This window comes from Dendropsophus ebraccatus, chromosome 8 (genome assembly GCF_027789765.1).
Source record: "Dendropsophus ebraccatus isolate aDenEbr1 chromosome 8, aDenEbr1.pat, whole genome shotgun sequence".
NCBI classification, from domain to species: domain Eukaryota; kingdom Metazoa; phylum Chordata; class Amphibia; order Anura; family Hylidae; genus Dendropsophus; species Dendropsophus ebraccatus.
In genome coordinates, this window is record NC_091461.1 from 115,795,544 (window position 1) to 115,811,558 (window position 16,015).

The window sequence follows — 16,015 nt, forward strand, 5'->3', positions numbered from 1 at the left end:
TGATGCATTGGAATTGCAAGGTGCAAGATAAGCAGAAAGGAAAGAAACAGCAGCCGTACAGCCAGAAAAGAGTTACACTAAGCAATGAGCTACTGAGATGAGAAGGAAGCCAGGATCGACCTTTGAAAGACAGCACAGCAGCAACATAAGACAGAAGGGGTTACACTAAGTGCTGAGCTACTTTGATGAGGAGGAAGCCATGATCTACCTTTCAAGGACAACAGAGCATCAACATAACAAAGAAGGGGTTACATTAAGCACTGAACTACTGAGATGAGAAGGAAGCCATGAACTACCTTTCAAGGACAGCACAGCAACAACATAATAAAGAAGGGGTTAAACTGAGCACTTACCTGCTGCTGAGATCAGAAGGAAGCCTGGATGTACTTTTTATGGACATTGCAGATCCTTTCACCACTTCCTGCGTTCAATCTTGCTGTCCCTGTTACTAGAGATGGATTTCCTCTAACAACTGAACAGCAGATTGCAGAGAAGGGAGACACCTTGTGGTCACGACTTTAAGTCTGTTTTTCTAAGGTACGGAACCATTTTTGGTAAATGAAGTGAATTACACAAATGGTAACATTTACTATCAAATGGGGGAAGTTGTATGAAATTACGGCCACCATTTAGCGGTACTTTAGCATGAGCTGGATGTGCTGCAGATTTTCTACAGAGAACTTAATATTTGGTGTATCTTTTTAATATCTGCAACCCATAGATTCAGTCTTACCAGTCTTGAACATAGGCCGTGTCTGGTATTGCGGCACTAAGTTAAAGCACTTTTAAAATCAGGGGCAGAGGGAAAATTTGATAGCAAGTAGGCACTCACCTTTCCTTGTGCCTGTGGTGAGCGGCGGGACCAGCCTCTAGACCCCCCTGGGCTCTGGGATCTCCAGGGTGTACACTTCAGGAACCAGCCGATAGACTGGCCGCTCAGCCAGTCAGAGACTGGGGCAGGGTGCCTTTCCAATCACTGATTGGCTGAGCGGCTAGTTCCCTCCAAGTCATGACATCATTACAACGGGGAGAGGTAAGTGCCTACTGGTTATTAAATTCCCCACCCGCCGGCTGCTGGATTTTCAAAATGGCAGCACTTCTCCTTTAAATAACAATTAGCTGCAATACAAAAATGATGCTGCTTCTGGGGAAATAAAAGGAGAAGTTCAATAGATAAAATTCCGTCACTTGGGTACAGGGAGCAATTTTGGTGCTACGAAAAGATTTAATCATTGAAGCCTTGTGAAATATTTCATCCGATTTCCTTTGTGTAACTGGACCATTTAATGTGACAAATACGCTTCAATCGAAGACAGCTGGAAAGGGGGGCAAATACTTTTTTCCTGTACAGAAAAAAAATTCACGGGCTGGAAAAACGGTAATCTTCTTCTTTCATTTTAATTGCATTTTAGTCCTCTAATATTTATTTAGTCGAAAACGAAGGCGGGGGGGAAAAAAAAATCTAATTTATAAGGCAGAGATTTCGCGCCAGTTCAGGCAGCGATTCAGGTGGACATTTGGGAATCCTTGAATAATATATGATTGACATGTATCGACTTAGTTGCCATGGTTACCATTCAAGGACAATACAACGTAACTATTTTACCATTTACATTATAAAGATGATTTAATCTGTCAAAGTGGAAATAGATACAAAAAAAAAAGAAGAAGAAGAAGAAGAAGCCCAATCTCATTTACTTGAAAGCAAATTAATCTTACAGGGATAGACTAAATAGGGCGAAATGTTTCACGAGAAGAAAGATGTATCCATTATTATAGGAAATTTAAATATCACGACCTCTTCATCATCTTTTCATGTCGCGTTTGGAGCAAAAATTACCAGAGATGATGATATCATTTCACTTGTGAATACCTCCAGCTGCAATAAAAATAGCAAAAGTGCCGGCTTGCTGATTAAGTAGAGTCCATAGGACGGAGCTAAAGCCCCCATTATTTAGTAGCTTCCAGACACAAAGAATTACAGAGTGCCGCACGCTTTTTCTAGCACCGACATCCAGTTTAGACGTTTTGCTTTTTATCCCCGCCATGAACAGCGCCAGTCTTTTTGCAGGTGGTGTGTGGTATTGCAGCTCAGCGCCATTAGGCTATGTTCACACAACATAAATTAACGGCCGTTATTTTCACCCGGCCTGACACGTGCGTCTGAAACGTAGAAATACGATCATACGGTCTAGTCGTGAAACTAGGGCCGTTGTATAATTTTGCTTCATCGCCTGTTTCTAAGCAGGCTGAAACAGATAATTTATTTGAAATACTGCGCCCGGCCCAAGAAACCACGCAGAAATTTTTTTACTTCAACATCAAGTTTAATTTGGCAGATATAAGTTTTACGTGCGCGGCCGCATTGAAATCCACGGCCGTTGTTGGAGCATTACCGGCTGGAAATAATCGACTTGTTCATTTTTCAGGGAGACGTATATACAACGGCCGTTATGTAATACGTAGTGTGCATTCAACGGCCGTAGTTACATTACATTGCAGTCATGTTAGAGAATCTCAAAACTACGGCTGTAGTTTTGTGGCGAAGACTACGGCCGTAGTTTTATGTAGTGTGAACATAGCCTTAAAGTGAAGGCTGCATTACCAGATTTGGCCAGTGAAAAAGGGTGGTGCTGTTTCTGGACATCTAGACAGATAGATAGATAGATAGATAGATAGATAGATAGATAGTGAGAGGAACAGAAGTAATGTAGTTCAGGCCAGTTGTTCCAGATGCTGGGAATAGTGAAGTGAGGTTTTACCAGACTATGAGGATAATATAATATGACTTTCATCCAAATGTAACATAAAGAGTCAGAAATCTTGTAAAGTTCACATAACTTGTCTTTCACCAAAGTCTGTCTGAATATTTTGCTCTCACAGTTAAGTGAGGAAAGATTTGGGGGTAAGAAAATTGTAGACTATTTCTTCCCGTCCGCTAACATCTGTAAAGAGGATTAAGAACATTCATTAGAATTACAGAACTCCATTGGTGAGGCTGCAGCCACTTCACACTCTCACCCAGCTCTGGGTACTGATTTCCCACATCAAATCTATCACTTTACCAACCTACTATGAGTTCTATATATTATCTATCTATCTCCTATCTATACATCATTTATCTACTATCTATCTATCTTCTATCTATCTATCTATCTATCTATCTATCTATCTATCTATCTCCTATCTATATATCATTTATCTATCTATCTATCTATCTATCTATCTATCTATCTATCTATCTATCTATCTATCTATCTATCTATCTATCTCCTATCTATCTATCTCCTATCTATATATCATTTATCTCCTATCTATCTATCTATCTATCTATCTATCTATCTATCTATTTCATATATATCTATCTAGATCTGGATACAGGGATTAAAGCCGGGTCTTTAACCCATTGGTCCCAAATGCCATTACATACAAAGATGCCAGTATTTATGTCAAAGTTATCAACCAATATAGTGTTTTTATGAGGAGCCTCCAAGTCTGCACTGTAGCAGAGCTTCTCAGATCATTCTTTAGTTTAGATAGATAGATAGATAGATAGATAGATAGATAGATAGATAGGAGATAGATAGATAGATAGATAGATAGATAATAGATAGATAGATAGATAGATAATAGATATATAGATAGATAGATTGATAGATAGAGAGATAGATAGATAGGAGATAGATAGATAGATAGATAATAGATAGATAGATAGATAATAGATATATAGATAGATAGATTGATAGATAGAGAGATAGATAGATAGGAGATAGATAGATAGATAGATAGATAGATAGATAGATAAACAGACAATAGATAGATAGATAGATAGATAGATAATAGATAGATAGATAGATAGATAGATAGATAGGAGATAGATAGATAAACAGACAATAGATAGATAGATAGATAAACAGACAATAGATAGATAGATAAATAGATAGATAGATAATAGATATATAGATAGATTGATAGATAGAATGATAGATAGATAGATAGATAGATAATAGATAGATAGATAGATAGATAGATAGATAGATAGATAGATAGGAGATAGATAGATAGATAGATAAATAGGACATAGATAGATAGATAGATAGATAGATAGATAGATAGATAAACAGACAATAGATAGATAGATAGATAAACAGACAATAGATAGATAGATAGATAGATAGATAGATAGATAGATAGATAGATGAAATAGGATGTAGAAGTAAATGATAGTTGGGGTTTATACTTTGAAAGGTTGAAAGATTATTGATTGATCCTTTATTAAGGTTATTAAATTTGTCATAAAAGTAAAACTAGATAGATAGATAATAGATAGGGGATAGATAGATAGATAGATAGATAGATAGATAGATAATAGAGAGGGGATAGATAGATAGATAGATAGATAGATAGGAGATAGATAGATAGACAGACAATAGATAGATAGATAGATAGATAGATAGACAGACAGACAGACAATAGAGAGGGGATAGATAGATAGATAGATAGATAGATAGATAGATAGATAGATAGATAGATGATAATAGATAGGAGATAGATAGATAGATAGATAGGAGATAGATAGATAGATAGATGATAATAGAGAGGCGATAGATATTTCTTCCAGTTCTACCTTGATAGAGACCTTCCATATAACGTAACCTCAATGTAAATGATGAGTGATCTGTGGAGCAGCCCCACCGCATAGACAAACACAGACGCCGAGGAGGATGGCAGAATTTATGCCAAGTCTCATGACATCGCCACACAGATACCCAGACAACACAGTGCTGACGTTTGGGCGAATTTGCATCTCACTTTGCCTCAGCTGGCAACATTTAAACTTGCACACCAGATGGTTGTAGATTTCGCCTCTCTGCTATCATTTGGGGCATACATAATAGAGAGGCTGTATCAGTATACAGGGAAAGTGCTGCGTATTAGAAATCTCCTTCCCGCAGCCGGCTCACATTAATATTTTTCCAACTATTTGAAATTCCGCCGCTCCACGGAAACACAAACAGTAAACATCTTTGCACATGCGAGTCACATAGCTCATGTATTATTCTCCCGCAAATTACCATCGATAATACTAATATTCTGTGTATTCTTGACGAAAATCATTGGAGAACAATCGTATAAGCATGAAATACGTCCATGCATTATACAAATGTAATTATCTCATTGCTGGGGCTGGGCCACGGTGTGACCGGCTTCGGCTTTCTATTGGTTTTTATGAGGATTAGATACTATTCCAGGCATTGTATTGATCTTTTGCGCATATTACGGCTCTGCTTAAACTGATGTTCCTTTAAAAAGAAATGTTTCATCTCAATGTTCTCAGATGTGAGAAGGGAAAAATGTTCCATCAAACGGAGCAAGTATATAGGGAGAGCATTTACCCCTTAAAGGGAAAGTTTCATGGATTACATTTTATATCGTGTCGAGATTATATATATATATTTTTTTACAGATATATCCTTTTTATTTCCGCTTCCCTCCTGGGATGATCAGCAAGATGGTGAAAAAAGCAAATCAACGACTAAAAAATAATGCGAGTTTTTTATGCGTAAATGGAGTTGTTTATGCTGCTGTATGTGTTTTTATGTGACCACCTAGTGGTCATGATGAGAACTGCAGGTATGTCATGATAATTTATTGCATTCATATAGTGAATAATTAGAATCCTTAAAGGGGACCTGCCCCCCTCGCTGCCGGGATGAAGGTGGCCCGACCCCCCGGTGGAGCGCTTTATACTCATCCCCCTCCCGGACCCCGTCCCTAAATCCCTGTCGGAAGCTGTGCGCGCCCTCACTAGAGAAAAGCCCGACGCCCATAGAAAAGGGCTCCACCGGGGGGGTCGGGCGGGCTTCATTCTGGCAGCCGGAGTGACATTTTTTTTTTTACAGGAAATATCCAGTGCTACAAAAACAAGGCCACTTTCTTCCATAGACAGCATGACTTATTTCTCCAGTTTGGGTGCAGGTTCTGTAATTCAGTTCTATTGAAGTGAATGGAGCTTAATTGAAAACCACACCTGAACCGGAGACAAGAGCTGTGCTGTCTCTGGAAGAAAGTGGCCATGTTTTTGTAGTGCTGGATAATAACCCCTTTAAAGGGTTTTTTTATGGGCAAATAAAACAATTCAGGTACTGCTGCTAATATACTAAACAAGACCTCCTCGCTGTTCCTGATGTGCGATCTTCTGGTCCTGGCTGCGTTCCTATTCTGTTGATATCCCTCCCCGCTCATCCAATCACAGAGCAGAACAGGCGCGCGCTGCAACATAGTAAGACAGAAAGTCGGGACCGGAGGATCAGACAGATGGAACGGCAGGAGAGTGATGGTAAGTATAAACTTAGTATTGTGTTGAGTTTTGCTATAAATTACTGGAGTTGTTTATGCAATAACTGTCTTTATGTGACCACCTACTGGTGATGATGTGAACTGCAGGCCTGTCATGATAATTTATTGCATTCATATAGTGAGGAATGGGAATCCTTAAAGGAGAAGTCCGGCGAATTTTTTTTTTTTTTAGTATTGTATTGCCCCCCAAAAGTTATACAAATTACCAATATGCACTTATTACGGGAAATGCACATAAAGGGGGAGACTTATCAAACATGGTGTAAAGTGAAACTGGCTTAGTTGCCCCTAGCAACCAATCAGATTCACCCTTTCACTACTCACAGACTCTTTGGAAAATGAAAGGTGGAATCTGATTGGTTGCTAGGGGCAACTGAGCCAGTTTAACTTTACACCACTGCATCAAGGCTTCACTTCCTGGATAAAATGGTGATGTCACTTCCTGGATAACATGGTAATGTCACTTCCTGGATAAAATGGTGATGTCACTTCCTGGATAAAAGGGTGATGTCACTTCCTGGATAACATGGTGATGTCACTTCCTGGATAACATGGTGATGTCACTTCCTGGATAACATGGTGATGTCACTTCCTGGATAAAAGGGTGATGTCACTTCCTGGATAGCATGGTGATGTCACTTCCTGGATAAAATGGTGATGTCACTTCCTGGATAACATGGTGATGTCACTTCGTGGATAAAATGGTGATGTCACTTCCTGGATAAAATGGTGATGTCACTTCATGGATAAAATGGTGATGTCACTTCCTGGATAAAATGGTGATGTCACTTCCTGGATAACATGGTGATGTCACTTCCTGGATAAAATGGTGATGTCACAACCCGACTCCTAGAGCTGTGCGGGCTGTGGCTGTTGGATGGCAGAGGGATGCTCAGTGTCCCTCCAGTGCCCTGTGTCCCTCAGTGTCCCCCTGCCATGATCCTCTCCAGCAGCCACAGCCCTCACAGCTCTTGGAGTTGGGTTGTGACATCACCATGTTATCCAGGAAGTGACATCACCATGTTATCTAGGAAGTGACATCACCATGGTTTCCAGGAAGTGAAGCCTTGATGCAGTAGTAAGCGCAGGAAAAAAAAGCACTTTATAAGCATATCCTGTAATAAGTGTATATTGGGGATTTGTATAACTTTTGGGTGACAATACAATACTTTAATAAAAAAATTGTTGCCGGACTTCTCCTTTAAAGGGGGGTTCCTAGGCAAATGCTGTTAATATAATAAACAAGATCTCCTCGCTGCTCCGGCTGTGCGATCTTCTGGTCCTGGCTGTGTTCTTATTCTGATGATATCCCTCCCAGCTCACCCAATCACAGAGGAGAACAGGGGAGTGTCTCAACATAGAAAGACAGGAGCACAGCCAGGACAGGAGAACTCAGCTGGAGCAGGAGGGGAGTGATAGTAAGTATGCACTCACTAATGTTTTAGTATGCCAGGAGTCAGAAGAATCTATCCTGCTGATATGTAACTATTGCACAGGAGATGATGAGGAGGAAGGTCTGTTACCTTCATCCTTGGTGCCATTCTGGTGCAGTTATTAGTTTGCTTCACTATCCGGAGTGACCATTGGGAGCACTGGGGCACCCAGACAGGGCACCCCTTTCTAATGACAATGAATGGGGCAGGCTTTATCAGCACTATGGTGGTGGGCAGTGCTCCTAATGGTCTCACTGGACTGTGGAGGAGGCTACTAACTGCACCGAAATGGCGCAGAGGAGGAAGGTAAGAGACAGATCGTCCCCCTCAGCGCCTTCTATGCAATAGGGACATATCAGCACGTTAGATTTGTCTAACCTGCTGATAGTTCCCTTTAAAGGAGTTATCTGGTTAAGTAAAATACATGCTTAATTGTCCCCCCTTCACTAAAAATTTATTTCATACTTGTTATCTTTTCAGTCTCCTTCCCCCATTTCTAAGCGGCTGTTTCTGCTGAAGACACAGAAAACTGTGTGTGAGCTTTTCTCTGCTCTGATTACCCACTTCTGAGACATCTGATGTAAACAATGTCTCTGGCCAGCTGTCTCTGCACTCTGTAATGCTGGAAAGGTTAATCTAAGGTCAAGTTTCTGGGGACCTCACTGTGATTAACCCTCCCAACATTACGGAGTGCAGAGACAGACGGTCAGGGACACTTTACAAGAGCCATCTCAGAAGTGGGAGATTAGAGCAGAGATCCCGGTCAGAGGGTGTAAACCTGAAACATGCAATAACGTCTACTGCTCTGTTTTTTGCACCACGGTCATTGTCTGCATCCATAGACTGTATGTTGGGCTGTGATCCTCATGTAGCTATACCTTGCTGTTTGGAGAGTGCTGGCACCTGTTTCTATACTTTTCCATAATACAGGATGTAACTCAGGATCAGTAATGTAATGTATGTACACAGTGACCTCACCTGCAGAATAGTGACTGCAGCTCTGGAGTATAATACAGGATTAGTAAAGGATAAGTAATGTAATGTATGTGTGGTGTCCCACCATGGGTGTTGTTATTAGTTGCACCCTTTGTAAAAGCCGGTACTTATTGTGAGTAAGTGGTGATGAAGTGGTGATAAAGTTTCGCCACTAGATGTCGCTGATGTGGGTTTGTGTACTTAGATGCTTCATGGCTGAAGTATGGAAAGGGTTATTGTTTATTTGTGTGTCACATGGATCTGTGAACCTATGGGAATCTCTTCTTCTTCTTCTTCCCTATCATTTTTCCCTTTACTTCTTCTAATGCACTCTTCACGTATTCACAGCACACCTTAGATACACTGGGGACAGGAAGTCACATGGGTAGAAGAAGTGTATGAGTCTTTTGTGTTGGACATTGTAGGAGAAGGAGGCAAGCTAGAAAGCTCCCTACAGCGGTCCTCTTGGGCCCTGGCCCTCTGCCAGTTCCCCCTACCCTAAAGAGTCAGGTTTCTGTATGAGTAGAAAGCAAGACAAGACACAGCTAACAGTTTCTTCTCAGCTTACTGTCTCACCCTCTAGTACGGGTCCCCCGACAATGGTAGGGCATTAGGTGGTGCGAAGACCCAAAGCTCAGTACATGGGCACAAGTATTCTATTCTTCTTCTAAGTATTCTTCTATCTCATCCCCCAACATCCGTGCAGAGCACAGTACTACTTAGGTTGGGATGCTCACGACATCCTCCTCTCTGCTACTCTGATTCTTTGTATCTCTCAGCACGCTACTCAGTCAGCACGACTGTACTCCTCACTGTATCCCTATCACTGATCTGGTTGCTGTATTGGCAAGTGGTTTATCAAGGGATCCATCAAGTGTATCGTACCCTGTCAAGGGAAAGCTGTATAACTTGATGCACACAAGTACTTTCCAAGTAAAAATGAGATTATTTATGGTAAAGAGACTCTGTGATTCATCAACCCACACCAATACAGTGTATACCACATCCTTGGGACATTTCCCCTTTCTGAGTGTGGCAGTACCAATAGTCCGGGAGGGTCACTACACCACTCTGGCCCACCGACACTGGCGTCACAACATAGCATCACTGGGCCCGGCTATATCTTGGCCAACCACCATAGAACTGGCGCCACACCATACCATCTAGCAAGTGACCAGCCATGCCTTTACACCGGGGTCGCCACATATGTTCACAGTGACCCCACCAGCAGGATAGTGACTGCAACCCTGGAGAATAAAACAGGATGTAACTCAGGATCAGTAATGTAATGTATGTACACAGTGACCTCACCAGCAGAATAGTGAGTGCAGCTCTGGAGTATTATATAGGATGTAACTCAGGATCAGTACAGGATCAGAAATATATATATATATATATATATATATATATATATATATATATATATATAAATTCTATAAGACAAATGGTGTGTTGAGGTCGACATCCGCTTAACTAGTAACCAGTAACGTTGACATCTACCAGTGTCATAAAGCAGTTGATGTACAAGTAACATGGTCTTGCACGCTCAGTCCTCCTTGCTTGCACTATCTGGGCTCCAGCCCTCGCCCCCCTGATGTAAAGCAGAGGGATTTCCATTAGAGACTCCGGCAGCCGCTTTCCCCCTCTCCTCCATCGGCAGCGTTCCCCGCACAGGTGACATCTCCGCATCCTGAGCATCAGCAGCCGGCAATCTGTCACGCCGCAACGTCGTCTCCGGGATGACAATCCGGCCATCTCTGTGATAAATGCTCAAAGTGGGATTTAGTCAAGGGCTCATAATTTAATAAACCAATTTTTATTGATGGCCAATAAGCCGGGAACGCGTCGCTACAAAACATCCCACCGAACAAAGGGAGAGATGATATATTAGAAAAACAATCGCTCCTCATTTACTAAATCACGATTGAAAGGAAGATGTCACCCAGCCGCCTGGTAATGAAGCCTGATTTCCAGATTTCACGCTTATATGCACAGTCAGGTCTGGTTATAGATCCGCCATGCTTATAGCCGATAAATAGCGCAATATTGTGCTAAATAAAGTAAAAAAAAAAACCCTAACAAGTGAATATTTGTTTGAAAGGAAAGTTCCAGATTCCGAATAATTGTTTGCTTCCTTATCTCTGGAAAAACAGCGCCACTCCTCTCTATAGGTTGTGTCTGGTACTGCAACTCACCACCGCACAAAGGGTCTGGTGTACTAATTCCCCTCTGTGGCTTTTCCAGTATAATTTCTAATAAAGCAGCTTATCCCCGGAGGAATGGAGGACGGATCTGAAACCAGCGACAAGGATGGAGTCTATAGATGTGTCCATCCTTATCTTTCTTCTAGGTCTGATATAGAGATGAGGTACGCAGGAAGACCAGCTTTGAATATAATTTTGTAATACTCTGTTGGCAGATTCTATAGGGGAGATTTATCAAACATAGTGTAAAGTGAAACTGGCTCAGTTGCCCCTAGCAACCAATCAGATTCCACCTTTTATTTTCCAAAGAGACTGTGAGGGATGAAAGGTGGAATCTGATTGGTTGCTAGGGGCGACTGAGCCTGTTTCACTTTACACCATGTTTGATAAATCTCCCCCTATATATCTATATGTGGCACCCAGTGGGTACGTGAATTGTAGCCCGTTGAGGGCTTTGTTTAAAATGTATTGGATTGTAAGAAATTGCAATCCTTAAAGGGCCACTCCAGGAAAAAAAAAAGCAAAATAAGTTATACAGATTTGTAAATTACGAATATATTTAAAAAATCTCCAATCTTCCAGTACTGCTTCTTCAGCTGCTGTATGTCCTGCAGGAAGTGGTGTATTCTTTCCAGTCTGACACAGGGCTCTTTGCTGCCACCTCTGTTCATGTCAGGAACTGTCCAGAGCAGCAGCAAATCCCCATAGAAAACTTCTCCTGCTCTGGACAGTTCCTGACATGAACAGAGGTGGCAGCAAAGAGCCCTGTGTCAGACTGGAAAGAATACACCACTTCCTGCAGGACATACAGCAGCTGATAAGTACTGGAAGACTGAATATTTTTCAATAGAAGTAAATTAAAAATTTAGAAACTTTCTGGCACCAGTTAATTAGAGAAACTTTATAGAAGTTTATAGGTCATTTAGCTAGCTTAGTAAACATATGGCAGTAGTGGTGGTGGTAGTAGTAGTAGTAGTAGTAGAAGTACTACTACTACTACTACTACTACTACTACTACTACAACTACTACTACTACTACTACTAATAATAATAATAATAATAATAATAATAATAATAATAATAACAACAACAATATTCATAGTACTACTACTACTACTGCTGCTGCTACTGCTACTATTACTATTACCACCACTACTACTACTACTACTACTACAACAACATCAACTGTTACTACTACTACTATTACTACCACCACTACTACTACTACTACTACTACTGCTGCTACCACCACCACCACCACTACTACTACTACTGCTACTATAACTACTACCAAAACTACTCCTACTACTACTCCTACTCCTACCACTACTACTACTCCTACCACTACTACTACTACTGCTACTACTGCTACCACCACCACTACTACTACTGCTACTACTGCTACTACCACTACTACCAAAACTACTCCTACTACTACTCCTACTCCTACCACTACTACTACTACTGCTACCACCACCACCACTACTACTACTGCTACTACTGCTACTACCACTACTACCAAAACTACTACTACTCCTACCACTACTACTACTACTACTACTACCACCACCACCACTACTACTACTACACTACTACTACTACTACTACTACTACTACTACTACTACTACTACTATTACTACCACCACTACTACTACTACTACTACTACTACTACTACTACTACTATTACTACTACTACCACCACTACTACTACTACAACAACATCAACTGTTACTACTACTACTACTACTACTTCTACCACCACTACTACTGCTACCACCACCACCACTATTACTACTGCTACTACTACTACTATTACTACTACTACCACCACTACTACTACTACTACAACAACATCAACTGTTACTACTACTACTACTTCTACCACCACTACTACTGCTACCACCACCACCACTATTACTACTGCTACTACCACTACTACCAAAACTACTACTACTACTGCTACCACCACCACTACTACTACTGCTACTACCACTACTACCAAAACTACTACTACTCCTACCACTACTACTACTACTACTACTACTACTAATAATAATAATAATAATAATAATAATAATAATAATAATAATAATAAAAAAACATTAGTAAAAAAAAAATTAACTCTGAAGAATCTCAGTTCTCCGAATCCCCTTCCTATTGTCTCAGCAACTTTTACCGCTTCATGGTTTGACCTACATTTTTACTTTTTAAAACTTTGCAAAAGAAGTCGATTATTGCCGGTTTAATGTGGTGTTATGGAAGCTCGGCTGGATTCAGACTATTTAATGCAGAATTAACCTATCTTCATAACGGCAGATTGTTTGATTGGACTAATTAACAATCCGGCTCACTCCTGCTCCCTCTGCTGCCTGGGAATGATTGGTCTCTTTGTAACAAGGTTAGGCTCTGGAGATCACATGTGACATATATGGGGAGGAAAAAAAAAAGTAATATATTCCTAATGCCAGATGAGATAAAGATTTGCAGACAGATTTGCTTAGCGAGTGCCTTACCGTTTGTTCAGAGTATTTTTTATCTGAAATCTAATTTCGCTCAAGTGGCAGGCGACTTTAGCGATTAATGGGCTGATTAACCCGGCATGCATGTAAAAATGTCCAATCCATATGCCCTCATTTATGGGAATAGTGCGGAGGCAAGCTGGTGGTCATGTCCTCTGTAACCAGTTTTATCATTGACTTTGGCTGATTTAAAAATTTTATTCTAGAAAATGAGAAGCGAGGTAGGATTGATGTACGCGGCTGCCGCCATTTGTCTTCATGGGAAGAGTATAGCTTGTAACTAGTAGAAGTGCATCTGTATGCTTCATACAAATTCTGGCATCTAATAAGAACACCATGGGCTGCGTTTACACGGAGCGATAATTCGCCCAATCGATCGTTTAACCATTTTGAAGCAACGATTTGGTTTTTATAACGATCAGCGTTTAAACGAATATATCGTTAGAAAAATTGTTAGAAAATTTGTAAGAAACATCGTTATTGTGATCGTTTTAAAGATCGCTTAAGCACATCTTTTACACGAAGCGATCTGCGAATTTTTAGCGAACGACCATTTGAGAACATGTTGAAAGATCAAAATGAAGGATTTCTCACTCGATCGTTATCGCAAAAATTTGACCGATAATCGTTCTGTGTAGACGCAGCATAAAGGATGACGATTTAAACACTAAAATCAGCACTTTTTAGCCCTAGAGAATGTTCTTGAAATGCGTGGGCGTGTAGGCGCCTATTTTGTTGTGCAAATGGTTTGGCAAGAATACCCTAAATGTCAGTCAAGTCAAAAGTTTTCTATTTGTTACATTAAAGGGGTAGTTTAAAAAAAAAATCTTCCAAATCAACTGGTGCCAGAAAGTGCCAGAGATTAGTAATTTACTTTTATTTAAAAATGTAAAGTATTCCAGTACATTTCAGTTACTGTATGTTCTGCAGGAAGTGGTGTATTCTGTCCAGTCTGACACAGTGCTGCCACCTCTGTCCATGTCAGGGACTGTCCAGAACGGTAGCAAATACGCATAAAAAACCTCTCCTGCCCTTGACAGTTCCTGATATGGACAGAGGTGGCAGCAGAGAGCACTGTGTCAGACTGAAGAGAGTACACCACTTCCTGCAGGACATTTTGCTGTCCTAAAGGGAACCTTGCATCTAGACAATACTATGTAATCTATCACCATCATCTTATAGAGCAGGACGAACTGAGAAGATTGATATATATCATTGTGGGAAAAGATTCAGTATAACTTTTAAAATATTGATTGAAATCCCTGATCATTCCGTGGTAAGGAGTCCAGTGGGCGGTGCCACTCAATGGACTGGGAACATCAGAGATTTCAACGCACCAAATTACAAGTTATACTAAATCTTTCCCCATAAAGATATATATTAATCTGCTCAGCTCCTTCTGCTCTATAACATGATAACGATAGCGTCAGTAGCATTTTCATGGTGACGAATTCCCTTTAAAGGCAGCATAAACTAGTGACAGAAATGCTGTATTAATTACTTCTGTTCAGCCGTTCTCCTAATATGCAGGAGAATGGGCTTTGTGATTCCTCACTGCCTTCACCCTCCAGATGCTGATTGACAGCTGTCTGCCTATATACAGTATATATAGACAATTGCCAATCAACAGCTGGTGGGCGGAGTGTGCTGGTGTTCATGAATATCCAGGACTCCTAAGCACACACATAATGGAGACGACTAGTTGCCCTTTTAATTCAAGGAGATATCTTTTAATCAGCTGCACAGAACAACGTAAATGATACACCATCATGTTCAGCCTCTCTATCCCTAGTTTTTGCTACTCTTAGATAGGATGCCATAAACCTACTGACAGAGTCTCCTTAAGGAGTTATGAAAAGGATAGGGGATAAGTCCCCTAAATGGGTTATGCAGAGGATAGGGGATAAGTAGTTGATCCATGGGGTCCAACTATTGGAAATCCCGTTAATCAAAAAAAAATGGAACTTGTTTTTGTATTGAGTGAATGTAGTAGTAGCCTGCATGCTCACCCACAACTCTATGTCATTTACTGTCTATGGGATTGACTATTATAAAGCTTAGATTTGCTGATTAGTGGTCAGAATGGAAACGGCAATATTTAGGGATTACTTTAAAATACGGATATAGGGGGAAATTTTTTTTAAAAAAAATTGGTTTCACAGTTTAACCAATGGGTCATTTTCCGACGACACCTTCCCTTTAACTCCTAGAAGATGCCTTTAATTACTTTTTTTTTTTTTAGGCTATGCAAGATTTGGAAATTACTTTAAAATACAGATATAAAAAAAAAAAAACACCAAAATTGTTACAAAAAAAGTATAGGTTTCACATAAAAACACAGTTTCACCCATGGGTCTCCAAACTGCGGCCCTCCAGCTGTTGCGAAACCACAACTCCCATGATGCCTGGACGGCTAAAGCTTTGGATCTGGCTGTCCAGGCATGATGGAAAATGTAGTTTTGCAACAGCTGGAGGGCCGCAGTTTGGAGACCCATGGTTTAACCAATGGGTCATTTTCCGAA